The sequence below is a fragment of the Lygodium microphyllum genome, chromosome 9 (assembly GCF_053477565.2).
Source record: "Lygodium microphyllum isolate KBCC chromosome 9, Lygodium_microphyllum_v1.1.10, whole genome shotgun sequence".
NCBI lineage: Eukaryota > Viridiplantae > Streptophyta > Polypodiopsida > Schizaeales > Lygodiaceae > Lygodium > Lygodium microphyllum.
Genome location: NC_141143.1, coordinates 8,337,638 through 8,356,529, shown reverse-complemented (window position 1 = coordinate 8,356,529; position 18,892 = coordinate 8,337,638). Strand labels below are relative to the sequence as shown.

The following is an 18,892-nucleotide window of genomic DNA, read 5'->3' as shown; positions in this document are numbered from 1 at the left end:
CCCCCCCCCCCCCCCCAAAAAAAGCCATCTTAATCTCTTGATGGAAGATTCTTGAATATTCACATAACAAACACCGATGCAAACATTTCACTTTGCACTAGAAGTAGAAAGGAGACTTGACTCAACTATATTACAATCCTTTGAACCTATCCATAGACATTTTCAAATACGAAACTTTCTTTCGCATGGCAAACACTTGCTTTGAAAAACAAACAAATGACACATGACAATCATTTTGTAAGTCCACTTTGATTGTCTCCTTTTCAAAAACACCACGCATGTGGAAGCACTCCCTTGACCATGATGTCCACATATGCTCTTGTCTCAAATGCAACATTGGTTGCACCTTTCAATTCTAGCCACAACTCATCAATGATATTGTGAAAGTCAACCTCCACAACCTGCACATGTTGAAGAACACCATAAAGTAATGTTATTTAAGATTGCATTTCCTTAGCCAAATGTTCATTTGCAACAAAAACATGATCACTGATTTGTTTGAATTTCTTATACAATTTAACATGTTTCTGCAATATCGAAGAAGCCATAGCTTGCTATGAAGATCTTTGACACTTGAGGGTAGCAACATGTATTTACCTATCTCCCACTTTCTTTTGCACCTCATGCAATGTTCCCTCCCCTTTTGTAGCAAAAGGCTTATCGCCGAAAATAAAATGACAAATATTTTATACCATCTTCATATACTATCTACAACATTATCATATTGAATCTCAATGCGAAGTTACATTATTGAGTAAACGTAAGATATGAGAATATGTCGACTCACACCAAAACCAAAGCACGCAGCTAAAATGCAAATTTTATTTGAAATGACCAATTACAAAGCCATCCATATGCATATATTAATGTGTTAATGAAGCTACATCCATTCAAAATTTATGAAACAGGGCAATCAAGAAGGTCAAATTCTCCATATCCCATTGAACAACACCTAGGAGGCAAGATTCATCCACATTTTATCATTGCATCCTTTCTCAAGCCATAGGTATGCATATTATTGGAAGAGGTAGCAAGTACCAAATTAGGAATGGTTTTCACAACATTGTAGGAACAAAGGATTGCCCGTTGGCCAGCTACATATGAAACTATAGTACATTTGGGAGAAATGTATAGTAGCAAGCAACAACAACACTATATATACCTACTGAAAAGCATAGAAATAAAAGGTAGAGCCTAAGTGGAAGTACACAAGCGAAAGCAACATCAAAGCAAGAGCTATGATGGATGGAGAAAAAGAGCAAGAGAGACACATAACAGTGTGAACTCCAACAATCACAATGTGTGATTGGCCTTCCCCTTATTTAATGTGTGTGATCATGGTGTGTGAAGTAAATACGAGGTAGCATAGGCAAAGGCACCTTTACCCCCAACAACCTCCCACTTAGAGGTGAATCTGCCTCTAGTGAGGAGAGAACAAGAAAAAGTAACAAAGTATATATGTACAAATCCCATGTATGATTTTTCTACAATGAGTCATACCCTGGCTGCATGGCCCTTTCCCAAGAGGACTATCACCTATGTACATGGCCTCCTCTCATAAGTAAGGGGCTCACCATAATCTATCACCATAACATAGTCCATAGAGGGCTCAAACCGAGATCGGGTTGATGTATCTCTACTAGATCGTAGGCTATGGGGCTTATACATCCTATCCAACATTATGATCATGGGCCACTAGAACATTAGTTACATGATATCTAGTTTCTTGTACATTAAAAGGAGGAACCACCTGAAATATATCACCTATATACCTCAATTACTACTCATGATGCTTATGTGTCTTCTTCTCATGAAAAACAACATCATGGCTACGAATAACCTTCCTAGCCTATGGATCCCATAGTCAATAACCCATCTCACCTACATCCCCATAACCAAGAAGGATGCATTTCGCTAATTTAGGATCCATCTTATTGCATTCATCCTTGAAAACATGGCAAAAAGCCTCATATCCAAAAAAATGCAAATGAGCATGTGACAACGGAGGTTTTCTAAACTATACCTCCTCTATAGCTTGACAACCAATAGGGATCTATTTATCAAGTATACGACAGTAGTAACTACCTCAACCCAAAAATGTTGTGGTAAGCCTACCTAGGTAAGCATACTACAGATTCTCTCTTGAATCATCCTATTCATGTGCTCAGCAACACCATTCTAGGCTAGGTTGTAAGGGGCGGTCAACTAACTCTTAATATCCCCCTCATCACGAAATTGCTCAAATTCTTTAAAGACATATTCATCCCCATTATTTGACCTTAGGCATTTCAGCTTATACCCAAATTGGTCCTTAGTATGAGCAAGCCAATGCTAAAAGATAGCCAATACATCCGATTTCTACTTTATGGGATATGCCCAGACCTTATGCGAATAATCATAAATGAAAGTCACAAAGTACTTCATGCCACCTAGTTATTGAGACAGGGCATGGGACCATACACATCAAAATGAACAAAAGCCAGAGACTCACCCATGTGCATAATGCCAGACTTCTCATGAGAACTACGTGTCTCCATGCCATAAAGATAATAATCACATTAATCAAAACATTTGTAGTCAAGGGATGGAAGTTACTATAAACGAGAAATCATTTCATTCATTTTAAGGACATGTGTCCAAGGCGAAGACACCATAAAGATACATATGGTATGTCAATCACAATCAAAACATGGTTAATATACCCATATATAAGCAAGGGATAGAGGCTACCATCCTTGGCACCTCTAGCAAAGACAAGATTCCCATGAGTAATCTCCCATGTGGAATCACCAAAAGATACACGATATCTTGCATCATCCAACAGTTTACCAAAGAGTAGGATTTTGGTCAAAGAAAGAACATGGCATACATCATGCAAAACAAAACTGGTACATGAAGCAAATTGCGGTCTAATATCCAATACCAAGTCATTTCCTAGTCTCACAAAACCTGTCATGGTGCAATATGAATGAAACTAATCCCTCTGTGGGGTCACATGGAAAGTGGACGAGGCATTGACTGCTGCAGCTGTAATCGCCATCAAACTCAGGCTCCAAGGTATTTATCTCCTCAATTTTCATGTTGGAATTACTAGGAATAATGTTGCAATCATCAGACTTTTCCTCCACTTTGCCCTTGCCTTTCTCCTTGCACTTATTATCGTGCATCTTATGGCATTGCGGATGAATATGGCCTTACTTCCCATAATAGTGACGTATAAGAGAGGCCTTATTGTCATGTTTGAATTAGACGAAAACACACCTTTGGAAAATTTGCACATTGAAGGAGCGAATGCAGTCCTTTGGATAGTGGGCTATCAAAGTAATCTCTAGAAGGTGAAAGACAGTTATGTAGGGAGAGGGTGTCCTCTGATGTTGTTGAAGATGTGGAAGATTATCACCAACTGTTGAGGGAGGGGATCATAGTCCTTTGATGCCAAGGAGTGGCTTGGCCAACAAAATACAAATCCTAGAGTGCCAAACCTCTCAAACTCAGGGAGATTAGCCTAGATGTTGAAGTTAGGTGAATAATGATGACGCTAGATTATGGAGGATGAGCTGAGCTACAAAAATGCAAGTCCTAGCAGCCTTTGTGTGATAGACTAGTGACGCCACATGTGATGGAGGAGGAGCCAGCCTGCTGCAAAAACACAGGTCCCACCAGCCCCTGTGATAGACAAGTAATGAAATCACCGACGCTCGATGATGGAGAATATTGCTAAAGGCTAGGATACTGACACCAAACTGGAAATGATGATGCCATGCAAGGAGAAGACCTCCATATTGAAAAACACAAGTGAAGGTGAAGGAGAAGGGTGTTGATGCCAAGCATATGATGGTGACACCAAGTGGAAGATCCTCCAAACTCAAGAACTGATGTTGGAACAGGGCACCTAACTCAAAAGAGGAAGGGTGAAGGCAGTCATGAGCCATGAACGGCAATGTCCTCGAAAAGGGGTGTGAGAGGAGTGGAAGGGACTTGTGAGAAAAGGCAAGTGGTGGTGGTGACCAAAGGGGGAGGTGGTAGTGAATGAATGAAGTGATTGTCTATTTATAGGCATAAACTGTTAGGGGTGGTGCACCATTGTGTGGGCACTCATTGAAAAAGTGGCCAAAATGTGAAAACGAGTCCTTTTTGGGATTGTTAGCACAAAACCTTAAATGAACTATGTAAACTAAAGAAGTGGGCTTCTCAACACCGCCTCTCAAGCCCAAAAAGGGATAAAGAAAGAGGAGCGACGAGAGATACAATGAAGAAGAGGAGGATCTTAGAGATCCAAGATTTCCACCTAAAAGGCGACTTGTAATAAGGAACACTAGATGGGATGAACTGTGGAACTTTACTCCACCTCAGGAGAGAAGCCACTAGCTTTGCAATTCCATGCTAGAAGCAATGCAAAGGCCTCATCACCAAGTTACAATTGAACCTCCAAGTCCCCAATCTAGGATGTCTCTGAAGATCCTGGGTATTAATTAGAGAAATGATCAGCCATGCCAAAAGAGTAAAGGGTAAGGGAGAAACTTCATGATAAGGAGGTTCCTCCCCCTTGAGCTTAATAACCTGCTCATCACAAAACTACTAAAATACTTTAGAGATATATTCATTCCTATTATTTGACCTTAGGCATTTCAACTTATATCCAGGTTGGTTCTTAATAAGAGCAAGCCAATGCTGAAAGATAGCCAACACATTCGATTTCTACTCATGGGATATGCCCAGACCCTATGATTGCCAATGAAAGTCACAAAGTACTTTGTGCCACCTAGTTATTGACAAGACAAGGAACCATATACATCATAATGAACAAAATCTAGAGACTAACCCATGCATGTAATGACAAAATTCTCATGAGATCTATGTGTTTACATGCCATTGAATCAAAATATTTGTAGTCAAGGGATGGAAGTTGTAACGTGCCTGCTTATCGGCTATCCAGGCATGTTTTGAGCAGTCCATTGAGAGACGAATCTAAGCGTCATTGCCCGACACTCCTATGGAATGCTATAGGTTTTGTCCCCTAGGGTTTCTTGAGTCCATCTCACAATGGAACATTCACAGCCGAACCCACTGGGATCGACTTGAAATTTGGGTTCCTAGTGGTCAAGGTCTCCTGACATAATTCTAGTGCCTGGTCCTAGACATCCTACTTTACGCAAAGATACCCAAGCCGAAGCAGCTCCATGCCATGCTTGGTTCAAAGAGAATGGGAAACGAGAGGGATACGTTGCTCAACCTCTCTACCCGTAGGACATAGTCCCATTCCACTCCCCTAAAACGGCATGAATTGGGGTTGTAACCTAATAATTACTAGGGGTCAAGACGTCAATAAGATCTTGTGAGAAGCCTCCCAGTTCTTTGGGACCACCTTGCCGTAGGACGGACTAGTCGGGGGTTCTGCCCACCCGCTTCCCTCAATAGGCATTCTTTGGTTATTTAATTAGGTCCTATCATATTTATGTGTGACATTTAAAATCAACGTCCTTAATTAAGCCTTTTAGGGAACAGGGTTCGTTCGTGTAACTTATAGCATTGACACAAAAATAGAGCAAGTAGTCCTTTTGACAAACAAGTTCCTTAACTTATCTTCAAGTTAATCTTTGTCTCCTGCCCATGTAGGAGAAATTATATGTCCCTTCTACCCTGTAGAAGAACTAGTCCAAATCACATGGCACCACAATTTCCATCCTTTATCTAAAATATGATCTTCCAATGTTACAAACGTTGGGGCCACGGCAATCTTCAACTCTGTTTCGGACTTAGCAACAAGGGGTGTCCAGAGCTCCACCTGACCTGCAAGCTACCTAGGAGTGAAACACCATTCTCGTGGTTGGCCTTTTCACCACTCAACCTTCGGCACGTGAATCGAGCAGTGCCATTTTCGAGTTAATCTGTGGTGCGATCATGGAGGTGATCCACCCATGCAAAGAACCTTTCCTTAATTAAATCATTTAAGAATCAGGCACATTCAAGGCAATCAGCCCTTATATCATTTTCCAAGAAAACATTCCTTTATCCCCATGGCAAATTGTCATCATAGACCCCCATCATGAATTTACTATCAATCACAAGCACTTGGAATAATCATTCAAATGACAATTCAAAAATCACCTGAATGTAAAAGCATTTAGGGCATTGTTTGATAAACCAACAAAACCAATTGTATTTTTTCAAACAATGCAAGAATAGATGCGATAACATTTCCATTGCATATTCGCTCTCCCCCTTGGGAGCTAATAGCGATACTATGCAAAATTTACTTAACACTCCCTTCCTTTGGCTAAGGCGTACGATGAGGTCTCCTATAAGTTCTATCATTTCAAGGCAAGATAATCAATATGGCAAGAGCATTTATGCCTCCTCTCTAAGTGGCATATATCTTTTAGCCTTTCCCTAGCGCAATGCTATGCACACTTTTTTACTTGATTTTATCTTCCTTTCTCCTATGGCAAAGAATGTGAGACAAATTTGAAACAATTATAAGCTCTTATACGATGCAAGACTATCTTTCAATGTAAAACAATTCCTGAATTATTGTGTAAGTTGTAATCAATTCATGGTTTGGCATCACAAGTTAAACTCTTCAACCCTTATTTAATGCAAAACCTTCATTGGATGGATGCCAGACTTTTTAATGCGAGATCATTTCATGTACCATTGGTGTATGTTTCATATAATCTTTCCCATGCATATACCATCTATGTGCATAACCCTCAAGGTAACCTTGTGAACCTTAAACAATATTGTCCTAGGTAAAGACTATTTGAAGACTTATCGATGCTTAATAATCTAGAATCTTATATGCTGCTTATGCTATGCATGGATTTGTCGCATATCAATTAGGTGCAATTAGCTTCCCTTGATACAAGCACTTTGCAAACTTCATCTTCGAATATTTGAGATGAAATTTATCATTTTCAATGACCTATTCTGGTGTGGCATAGTACGGTCCTAATGTGTCCCATGTGGAAATCAAAGCAAAGAACTACAACTTGGAAATGTACTATTTTTATTTGGTACCGTAGTTGTATTGGTGGTGATACCCTCGCTCGAGGCTTTGTTGTGGATAGTGGGATTTCCACCTACACTCGACATCCTTTGCTTGGGGGACCATTCTCGATCTTCCTTTCTTCTAGGCACAACCCCTATTGGAATCCCAGTAGCCTCTTTCTCAAGTAGATGGCAAAAAGGGGGGAAAAAGCTTGCAGAAATAGGGATTAAGTTTGCATGGAAGGGAAGGAGCGTGTGGTCACCCTCTAAGGAGGGAAAAAGAAGGAGAACCTTCTAGAGGGTTCTCTCTCTCTCTCTCTCTCTCTCTCTCTCTCTCTCTCTCTCTCTCTCTCTCTCTCTCTCTTTGTGTCAGTGTGCCGTTTAGGCTTCCTCCTTTTCTTTGATTGGGGGGGGGGGGGGGGGGGGGGTTTATAGTGGGAGAGGTGGGGAGGAAGTGGAGTGGTGGTGGTGCCACCACCCACCACTTGTCATTGATCATGGCGGCGGCCTAAGGTGGCCTGGGGGGTTGTTAGACCATGTGGGCTTCCCTTCCATCAACATTATCGTCTTCTCCATCGTCATTGCTTTCTTCCTTCCTTGTCATCATCTACTTCAATTCCCCTCCCTCGTCGGCATTGTCTCCTTCTTTCCCCCCACCACCAGTTGTTCGGCATTGATAGGGGAGAAATATTTAAAAAATCAATTTAATTTTAATAAATATTAGGGGGGTTCCTATGCAGAGGGGACGGGGATATTATAGAAGTTGCTACATGCGAGAAAGCATTTTCATTCCTTTTAGGGACATGTGCCCAAGGCGACGATGCCATAAAGATAGATGTGGTATGCCAATCACAATCAAAACATGGTTAATATACCTAGATACAAGCAAGGGATAGAGGCTGCCATCCTTGGCATCTCTAGCAAATACAAGATTCCCAAGGGTAATCTTCCACATGGAATCACTAAAAGATATATGATATCCACCATCATCCAATAGTCTAGCAAGAGTAGGCTTTTGGTTAAAGAAAGAATATGGCATACATCATGCAAAACAAAAGTGCTTCCTAAAGCAAATTGTTGTTTAATATCCAATGCCAAGTCATTTCCTAGCCTCACAAAACATGTCATGCTACGGCTAGGATGCTGACACCAAACTGGAGATGATGACACCATGTAAGGAAAAGACCTCCAGATTGAAAAATATAGGTGAAGGTGGAGCCTATAGGAGAAGGGAGTTGAAGCCAAGCAGATGATGGTGACATTAGGAGAATAGGGCACTTGAAGCAGAAGAGGAAGGGTGAAGGTAGCCAAGAGCCATGAACCACAATGTCCTTGTGAAGGGGTGTGAGGGTAGTGGAAGGGGCTAATGAGAGAAGGGAAGTGGTGGTGGTGGTGATTGAAGAAGGTGGTGAAGAATGACCGAAGAGAGGGGTGGTAGGGAATGAATGAAGTGACTGCCTATTCATAGGTATAAGTTGTCTAGGGTGACACACTAGTGTGTGGCCACTCATTGAAAAAGTGGTGAAAATGTGAAAAGTAGTTCTTTTTGGGGTTGTTAGTACAAAACCTTAAATGAAGTGTGTGAGCTAAAGAAGTGGATTTCTCAACACCTCCTCTTCTTTCCAAAAAGGGATTAAAAAAGAGGAGGAAAGAGAGATACGATGAAGAAGAAGAGGATCTTGAAGATCCAAGATTTTCACCTAAAAGGTAACATGTAATAAGGAACAACAGACATGATGAACTGTAGAACTTGACTCCACCTCGGGGGAGAAGCCACTAGCTTTGCAACTCCAGACTAGCAGGATTTTGAAGGCCTCATCATCACCAAGTTGCGACGAGACTAAACCTCCAAGGCCCCAATCTAGGTAGTCTCTGAAGATCTTGGGTATCAATAGGAGAAATGACTCCTTGAGGACAACCATGTCAAAAGAGGAAAGGGTAGGGGAGGAACTTCATGATGAGGATGTTCCTCCCCCCCACCTTGATCTTAATACTCCACTCATCAAAAAAGTGCTCAAATTCTTTAGAGACGTATTCATCCCCATTACTTGACCTTAGGCATTTCATCTTATATCTAGATTAGTTCCTTATAAGAGCAAGCCAATGCTAAAAGATAGCCAATACATCTAGTTTATGCTTTATGGGATATGCTTAAACATTATGTGAATAATATTTAATGAATGTCACAAAGTACTTCGTGCCACCTGATTATTGATAGGGCATGGGACCATATACATCTGAATGAACAAAAGCCGAAGACTCACCCTTGCACGTAATGCTTTACTTCTATGAGAACTATGTGTTTACATGCCATAAAGATAATAATCACATGAATCAAAACATTTGTAGTCAAGGGACATAAGTTACTACAAGCGAGAAAGCATTTTCATTCCTTTTAAGGACATTCACCCAAGGCAATGATGCCATAAAGGTACATGCGGCATGTCAATCACAATCAAAACATGGTTAATAGACACAGATACAAGCAGGGGATAGAGGCTGCCATCCTTGGCACCTCTAGCAAATACAAGATTCCCACGGGTAATCTTCCACATGGAATCACCAAAAGATACATGGTATCCTACACCATCCAAAAATCTAGTAGAGAGTAGGCTTTTGATCAAAGAAAGAACATGGTATACATCATGCAAAACAAAAGTGCTGCTAGAAGCAAATTGCAATCTAATATCCAATGCCAAGTCATTTCCTAGTCTCACAAAACCTGTCATGTTGGAATAGGAATGAAACCAATCCCTATGAGGGGTAACATGGAAAAAACTCTTGAATCACGTAGTCAACATTGAGAAAAAGTGGAAAAGGCATCAGCCGTAATCATCATCAAAATCAAGCTCCAATGTATTTATCTCCTCAATTTTCATGTTGGGTTTACTAGGAACAATGTTGTGATTATCAAAACCTTCCTCCAATTTGCCCTTGCCTTTCTCTTTGCACTTATTATCGTGCATCTTATTGCATTATGGATGAATATGACCCTACTTCCCACAATAATGACATGTAAGAGAGGCCTTATTAACCATGGACTTATTGTGAGATTGCCAGCGAGAACAAGACCTCTATGAGTCTCTATCACAGCAATCATTACTGATCTTACCATCATGTTTTTCCTTAATAATCAATGCATGAAAAGTATGTGCTACATCCACATTCCCTCTATTTATCTCCTGTGTGAGTAAGGTGTCAAAAATAACATGTATGCTCTGATACCATGTTAGAAGTAGTAGGTATGCTTTGATGGCATGTCAAAATAAGTGACACTCCAGAGAGACAATAGGGTTTTTCGAGGAGTAACATAGAGTGTGTATGGTAAATATTGAGAGTGGAAAAACTTAGAAACACAAGAAGAACATGGTTATGATGCACTGAATCATGTTATGAGAAAAAAAGATGATACAATGAAGTCGAAGCTCAAAAGATAATTGCACTGTCTTATCTGAATCAACAACAATAGTGGAAAATCTGCACATTGAAGGATGGAAATGTAGTCCTCTAAGTAGTGGGCTATTGAAGTAATCTTTAGAAGGTGTAAGATAGCTATCAAGGAAGCAAATTGCAGTCCTTTGATGGTGTTGGAGATGTGGAAGATGATCACAAACTATTGAGGGAGTGAACTACAGTCCTCTTATGCTACCAAGGATTGATCTAGGTAGCAAAATGTAAACTCCAAAGTGTCAGAGCTGTCAAACTCAATGAGAGAAACCCACATGATGCTGAAGCTAGGTGGATATAACAATGAACCCAAATGATGGAGGATGATGCAAGCTACAAAAATGTAGGTCCCAACAGCCTCTCTGATAGACTATGGATGCCATGTGATGGAGGAGGAGCGAGACTGCAAAAATGCAGGTCCCGGCCACCCCTGTGATAAACAGTGATGAAATCATTAATAGTCGGTGATGGAGACTGTCGCCAGAGGCTAGGATGCTGATGCCAAATTGGAGATGATGACATTAGGCAAGGAGAACACCTCAAGACTAAAAAACTTAGGTGAAGGTGGAGCCTAAAGGAGAAGGGTGCTGATGCCAAATAGATGATGGTCCAAACGCAAGGTTAGATGTTGGAATAGGGTGTTTGAAGCTTAAAAGAAAGGGTAAAGACAGTCATGAGCCATAAATCGAAATGTCCTCCTGAAGGGTTGTGAGGGCAATGGAAGGGGCTAGTGAGAGAAGGCAAGTGGTGGTAGTGGCTGAAGAAGGTGGTGAAGAATGATTGAAGAGGTGATTGCCTATTTATAGGCATAAGTTGTCTAGGGTGGCACACCACTATGTGGGCGCTCACTGAAAAAGTGGCTAAAATTGAAAAATGGTCCTTTTTGGGGTTGTTAGTGTAAAACCTTAATTGAGGTGTGCGAATTGAAGAAGTGGGTTTCAGAACACCCCCTCTCAGGCCCAAAAAGGGATAAAGAAAGAGGAGTAACGAGAGACATGATGAAGAAGAAGAGGATCTTTGAGGTCCAAAATTTCCACCTAAAAGGTAACTTGCAATAAGGAATAGTAGATGAGATGAACAATAGAACTTGACTCCACCTTGAGAGATGCACCACTAACTTCTCAACTCCATGCTAGAAGAAATTCGAAGGCCTTGTCACTAGGACCTCTAAAGCCCTGATCTAGTTGGTCTCTAAAGATGCTAGGTATCAATAGGAGAAATGATTGCTCGAGGACAACCATGCCAAAAGAGTAAACGGTAGGTGAGGAACATCATGATGAGGAGATTTCCCCCTTCCCCCACCCCAAAAGCTTAATACCTTGCTCATCACAAAATTATCAAATGCTTTAAAGACATATTCATCCCCATTATTTGACCTTAGGCATTTCAGCTTATACCTAGATTGATTCTTAATAAGAGCAAGCCAAGCTAAAAGATAGCCAATATATTCAATTTCTACTTTACAACATATGCCTAGACCTTATGCAAATAATCATCAATGAAAGTCACTAAGTACTTCCTACCACCTAGTTATTGACATGGCATGAGACTATATACATTAGAATGAATGTCTGGACCAAAAACAGGCTAGACAATGGCTCTCTAGCACTAGTCGGACCTCTAAGGCACACAAGACACCCCACACGGCCTTGCAGCCAGGAGCGTCTAAGGAACACGCTATACTAAACTCTAATATTGATCTTGCATTTGTACCAAGACACAATCCAATGTTTGCCCTCCCCTACTCCTCATATGGAGATCCCATGCACATTGGTATAATATACCACGTATCACATACACAGGAGGCAACCTCTTGGTTGAAACACCGTGGCCCCATTACAGCTCTCCTACATCTCGGGGATTGGCCCCTTGATGCGCTGCTCCAACATAAAGAACAAACGTTCAAGCTCCACTCTTTTGTATATCGAACGATCTAGGAGTTGATATTTCCTCACTAAACTTACCCCAATGAACCACTCATCTATCCTACAGCCTAGGGATCCTCACACACTCCACATTGGTCATTTATTTAGCAATCAAGTGCTATACATCCAGGTTTTATACCATGGGACATGTAAAATGCAGAAGTGTATGACCATTGTGTGAAACTATTTTATGATTAGAAATCAACCACAAGGTGTGCAAAACAATCCTTTAATGATTTTAAGCCTGTGCATTATTGCAGCGTTGCTAGAGACTAGCACCGAGTTTCCTCATGCTACTAGTCTCCTTATATTTAAATTTTTATCGGCCTATATGCTATACATAAACCAAATGAATCATAAATTTTTATATTTCTAGCAATCTCTCACTTTTACAATCTATTTTCTCCCTAACCGGTTAGGTTTTGCCACATTGCATATGTTCAAGGTTCATTTATATGTCATTTTTTCATATGGAAAGTAATAAAAATACACTAAAACACAAAAACAAGGCTGACCCGAGGCTTAATCCTCATGCCTCAGCCTTGCTAAACATTCACAAATATTAATCATATTTTTTTCTAATTATTTATTACAAAAACCTAAAATTTCTTTATTTTTCTCTATTTATTTCTTTAAAAGTTATAAAAAATTAGAATTGTGAACTCTCATTGATAAAAAAAACTCAGCCCCATTTATATATATATTTTTATTCCATGGGAACTCAAAACACTCACTAAAACCCCCAATTTCTATGATTTCTTTAAAAACCGCACTTTGCGGGTTTTACATGTTTTGAGGAAAAATTATTATATCATCAAAATTTTTGGTTTTTTAATTTCATTTCAAAGATAATTTAGCATATGCAACCAAGATCAATCAACATCAATCATTTCCTTCAATTATCATTCATAAAACGAAGAAAAAGAACACTTACTCATAGAGACCCACATGTTCAAGGTACGTATCCTGAGATTGAGAGGCCATTAATGCTTCCCTTTTGCCACCAATGCACTCTCCAACCCTGATCTACATCCTCTACTACTCAATCAACATCGTTTGCTTCAAAATCATCATCAACCCCCTCCCCCTTCTCTCTTTCATTGATGCATATGAGCAGCTCACAAGAGAAGAGAGAAGAGAGGAGAAAGGAGAGAGAAAGACAAAAAATCAAAATTTTAAATCTTCCATTAAAACGGGCAATCTTACATCCATCTCCTTCCTCTCTCTGTCCTGATCGAGAATATCTCTCTCTCCCCTCAAACGAGTGTGTATCGAAGAGGCATCGGCAAATTTGAGGAGGTGTATTGATGCTTCCATATCTGTTCGACTATTTTTTTAAATTAATTTGAGGCTTCTTATTAAGCCTAAGGCTTAAACCATTAAAATAATCGGTTCATCTTTTTGTGTTCACACTGTCCCGCAAGTGGATATTTCGGTTTTGAGGGGGCAAACGGACTCGAATCCGAGATCCGTCTGGATAGGCAGCTTCACAGCATCGAAATCTATAAAGTTGGCCTTTGTCGTGCACTTTTTGGCTCTCGAATCTAGCAGTTGCTTTACAATGCCAAACCTTGTAAGGATTAAATGGGGGGTCAAACGACCTTCGATCGATGAACCGAGACTTGCCTTGGATTCCTAACATTAAAATGCATCTAGGAAAACTCTAGCTCGGCCATCTGCCACCATTTGATTTTTCATGAAAAATTGGTCTTTAACGTTTCTTGGGCACTTTTTCCTCCAAAAATGGCCTCAAATGCTTTAAGCTCGGCTTAAAATCAGCTCCTACAATCCAGCTCTCAATGAACAATATCCAAATAGTCACCCATGTGTGTAATGCCAGACATCTTATGAGAATTTTGTGTCTACCTGTCATAAAGACAATACTCACATGAATCAAAACATTTATAGTCAAGGGATGGAAGTTACTACAAACAAAACATCATTTCATTCCTTTTAAGGACATGTGCCCAAGGCAATGAGGCCATAAATATATATGTGCTATGTCAGTCACAATCAAAACATGGTTAATAGACCTAGATATAGGCAAGGTATAGAAGCTGCCATCCTTGGCACCTTGAGCAAATATAAGATTCCCACGGGTAATCTTCCATGTGTAATCACCAAAATATACATGACATCTTGCATCATCCAACACTATCATGCAAAACAAAAGTGCTGTGCAATGCCAAGTCATTTTCTAGTCTCACAAAACCTCTCATGCTACAATAGGAATGAAACCAATCCCTATGTGGGCTAATATGGAAAGAAACATCGAATCAAGCAGCCAACATTGTGAAAAAGTGGACAAGGCATCAGCCATAATCGTCATCAAACTTAGGCTCCAAGGTATTTATCTCCTTAATTTTCATGTTAGGCTTATTAAGAACAATGTTGCGATTATCAAACCCTTCCTCCACTTTGCCCTTGCCTTTCTCTTTACACTTATTATCGTGCATCTTATGGCATTGCGGATGAATATGACCCTACTTCCCGCAATAATGACATGTAAGAGAGGCCTTATGACCATGTACTTATTGTAAGTCTACTAGCGAGAATGAGACCTCTGTGAGTCTCTACCATAGCCGTCATTATTGCTCGTACCATCACGTTTGCCCCTAACAGTCATGAAAAGTACATGCTACATTCACATTCTTTCTATTTATCTCTTGTGTGAGTAAGGTGTCAAAAATAATATGTATGCTCTGATACCATGTCAAAATAGGTGACAGTGTAGAGAGATAGTAGAGTTTGGAGGGAGTAACACAAAGTGTATGGCCAAAGAGAAGAGAAACTTAGAAACATAAGAAGAACATGGTGATGATGCATTGAATCATGCTATGAGAAGAAAAGTTGATACAATGGAGCTGAAGCTCAAAAGATAACTGCAATGTCCTATTTGAACCAGGAGGTAGCACATGTGGAAAATCTGCACATTGAAGGAGCAAAATGCAGTCCTCTAGATAGTGGGCTATCGAAGTAATCTCTGGAAGGTGAAAGATAGCTGTCGAGGGAGTAGGACCATAGTCCTTTGATGTTGTCGGAGATGCGGAAGATGATCACTAGCTATTGTGGGAGCGAACCACAATTCTTTGATGCTGAGGAGTGACCTGGGCAGTAAAATGCAAATCCTAAAGTGTTGGAGATGTCAAACTTAGGGAGAAGAGCCACAATGCTAATGTTAGGTAGATAATGATGATGCTAGATGATGAAGGATGAGTTGAGCTACAAAAACGCAGGTCACAATAGCTTTTGTCATAGACTAGTGATGCAATGTGATGAAGGAGCAGCCAAGTTGCAAAAATGCAGGTCCCAATACCCCCTCTAATAGATAGTGATGGAATCATTGACACTTGGTGATGGAGACTATTGCTAGAGGCTCATATGTTGATGCCAAACTAGAGATGATGATGCTAGGAAGGAGAAGACCTCCAGACCACTGGTGAAGGTGGAGCCTAAAGGAGAAGGGTGTTGATGCCAAGGAGATGATGGTGACTCCATGTGGAAGATGCTCCAAATGCAATGCCTAATGCTGGAACAGGAGGCCTAAAGCAGAAGAGGAAGGGTGAAGGCAACAATGAACCATGAATTGCAATGTCCTCCTGAAGGGGTGTGAGGGCAGTGGAAGGAGCTAGTGAGAGAAGGAAAGTGGTAGTGGTGGTGACGGAAGAAGGTGGTGAAGAATGATAGAAGAGGGGGGTGGTAGTGAATGAATGGAGTGACTACCTATTTATAGGCATAAGCTATCTAAGGCGGCGCTCTAGTGTGTCGATGCTCATTAAAAAAGTGGCCAAAATATGGACATGAGTCCTTTTTGGGTTTGTTAGTGCAAAACCTTAAATGAAGCGTGTGAATTGAAGAAGTGGGTTTCTCAACACCCCCTCTCAGGGCCAAAAAGGGATAAAGGAGGAGTGAGGAGAGATACAATCAAGAAGAAGATGATCTTGGAGATCCAAGATTTCCACATAAAAGGGAACTTGTAGTAAGGAACAGTAGATGAGATGAATTGTAGAACTTGAATCCACCTCGGGAGAGAAGCCACTAGCTTTGCAACTCCATGTTAGAAGGAATTCGAAGGCCTTGTTGCCAAGTCATGACTGAACCTTCAAGGCCCCAATCTAAGCAGTCTCTGAGGATCATGGGTATCAATAGGAGAAATGACCGCTCGAGGACAACCATGCCAAAATAGTAAAGGCAGGTGAGGAACTTCATAATGAGGAGGTTTCCTCCCTGAGCTTAATACTCTGCTTATCACAAAATTGCTCGAATGCTTTAGAGACATATTCATCCCCATTATTTGACCTTAGGCATTTCAGCTTATACCCAGATTGGTTCTTAATAAGAGCAAGCCAATGCTGAAAGATAATGGCCATGAAAGGACAAGACCTCTAGATTGAAAAACATAGGTGAAGGTGGAGCTTGAAGGAGAAGTGTATTGATGCAAAGCAAATGATGGTGACACAAAGTGGAACATGATCCAAACGCAAGGCTTGATGCTACAATAGGGCAACTGAAGTAGAAGAGGAAGGGTAAAGGCATCCATGAGTCATGAATCACAATGTCCTTGGAGCCCCAAGAGGAACACCAAGGAAAAGGGGATTCCACTACAAGAAAATCTATCTTGTAACATCAACAAGCTTTTATTTCATTCTTTTGATGATCAAAACAAAGAAAACAACAAATCTTCACATAGCATCATAGTATATATCTCCCATGGATTTGATAGAATCAACCATAATCATCAACATCTTCATAGAATACTTCAATAGAACAAGGAACATAGAAGAATACACCATCTTTGAATGAAAATCAATCACATAATATTCATCTTCAATGTCTTCATATTTCTCTCTCTCAATCTCTCATATACAATTACACTGTTTTGATAGAATTGGCTATCTGTGGCTCTCTCTCTCTCTCTCACTCTCTCAATAGTACATCATATCCTCACTACAATACTCTCATAATGACTCTCAATAATCCTTCTTAGGTCTTGAATGCACCTCCCAAGAGGTATGTCGGATGTGAAGAGGCACCAGAGCCACTACAGTGTCTCTTTATAGCTCACTACTGTCACTGTCACTCAGTCTTCTCTTTAGTCTTCAGTCTGCTTCTTCCATTTTTTTTAGCTCTTTTAAACTTAGATTCATCCTTGCCAAAAGTTAGAAAACTTTTCCAAAGTCACACATACATTCTACAAAACACTTACAGAAGATCTACAGAACATTACAATACAGGATCAGAGTAGATATAGAACAGTTATAGAGCAAAGACAGAGCAGAGACAGAGGCTCTATAGAAGGTTTACAGAGGGTTACAGAAGGTCATCAGAGAACAGTATATCCTCATAATTCATACTAAAACCATTCCAAACTATTAAAAACTATTCAATAAGCTTTTAAAAGATTTCAATCTTCATCAATCATCAATCCATGCTTCATACAGAAGAAAATTAGAACAAAACAGAAGCTATATAGAAGGTATACAGAACCAATTAGAACCTCATAACTCAACCTATCAGAACATAACAGAGCTTCATATCTCTACTAAGAATCATCATGAACTTCCAAAACATAATCAATATCATCCAAAATACTTTCAAACACTTCCATTAATAACCATACATCACTCTAAATCCATAAAAAATCAATCATTCAGACCTCAAAAACAACAAAAATTAGTCAAAAATTCAGTCTTTTTTCACTCTCAACATATCCCCACACTTAGAAAGGAAGCATCCTCGCGACCTAAGGAAAAGAAGAATATAAGTTCACTAAGGAGCTCAATTTTAACTTCCGTAGTATCATCAATAATCTCTCCAAACCACGACCCCAACTTATGACCGGTATCTGATAAAAAAAACTACTAAAGGAAGACTTCGTTATTCATTAACTCATATGATTAATCATTTAAAAGTCATAACAAATTTGTAAAGGATATAAGAGGTTCTTCTTGAGCTTTCCATCATAAGCGTTTCATCTACCATCAATAGTTTGAAATGAGCTCTCGAACAAATTATTCTCAATTAGCACGAACTCATCACATACAATTATTACAACACACACAAACACTAACGTAACCATTTGAATGACACCTCCAGAAAGAGAGATATATCATTAAGAATCATCCAAAATACATTGCAAAGGCATCAATGAAGGTGATCCCTTTTGAAGGCTTGGTGATTTCGAAAACGATCCATGGAAAAGGACTCATCCACAAATGTCTTTGGAAGATTTTGAAAGAACTGCAGGCAACACATCCTTTCTAGCAAAACAAGGTATTTGCTAGGTAGGCATAGGGCATGAAAATACAAGACATCCAACTGTTGGGAATCAGTGTTCACATTGACATTCATACAAAGCTTTGGAATGGCCTTTTGATCATTATGGGAATGCCTATGCATATATGCTAGATACCAAGCAAAATGAGCTGTCAATCTCAGTGAAGGATCTAGAGATTGTGAATATTGGTGAGCAAAATGAAAGTAATTCAGGTATGCTTAATTGGCAGTTGTCCAATCCCCTGGAATTAATGGCC

The 18,892-nt window shown here is 40.0% G+C and overlaps 1 pseudogene; it reads right to left on the bottom strand.

Annotated features, from left to right (window-relative positions):
* Positions 1-263: 263 nt before the first annotated feature.
* Positions 264-18,892, bottom strand: part of LOC148030795 (putative inactive purple acid phosphatase 29) — a 47,416-nt pseudogene continuing 28,787 nt past the window's right edge.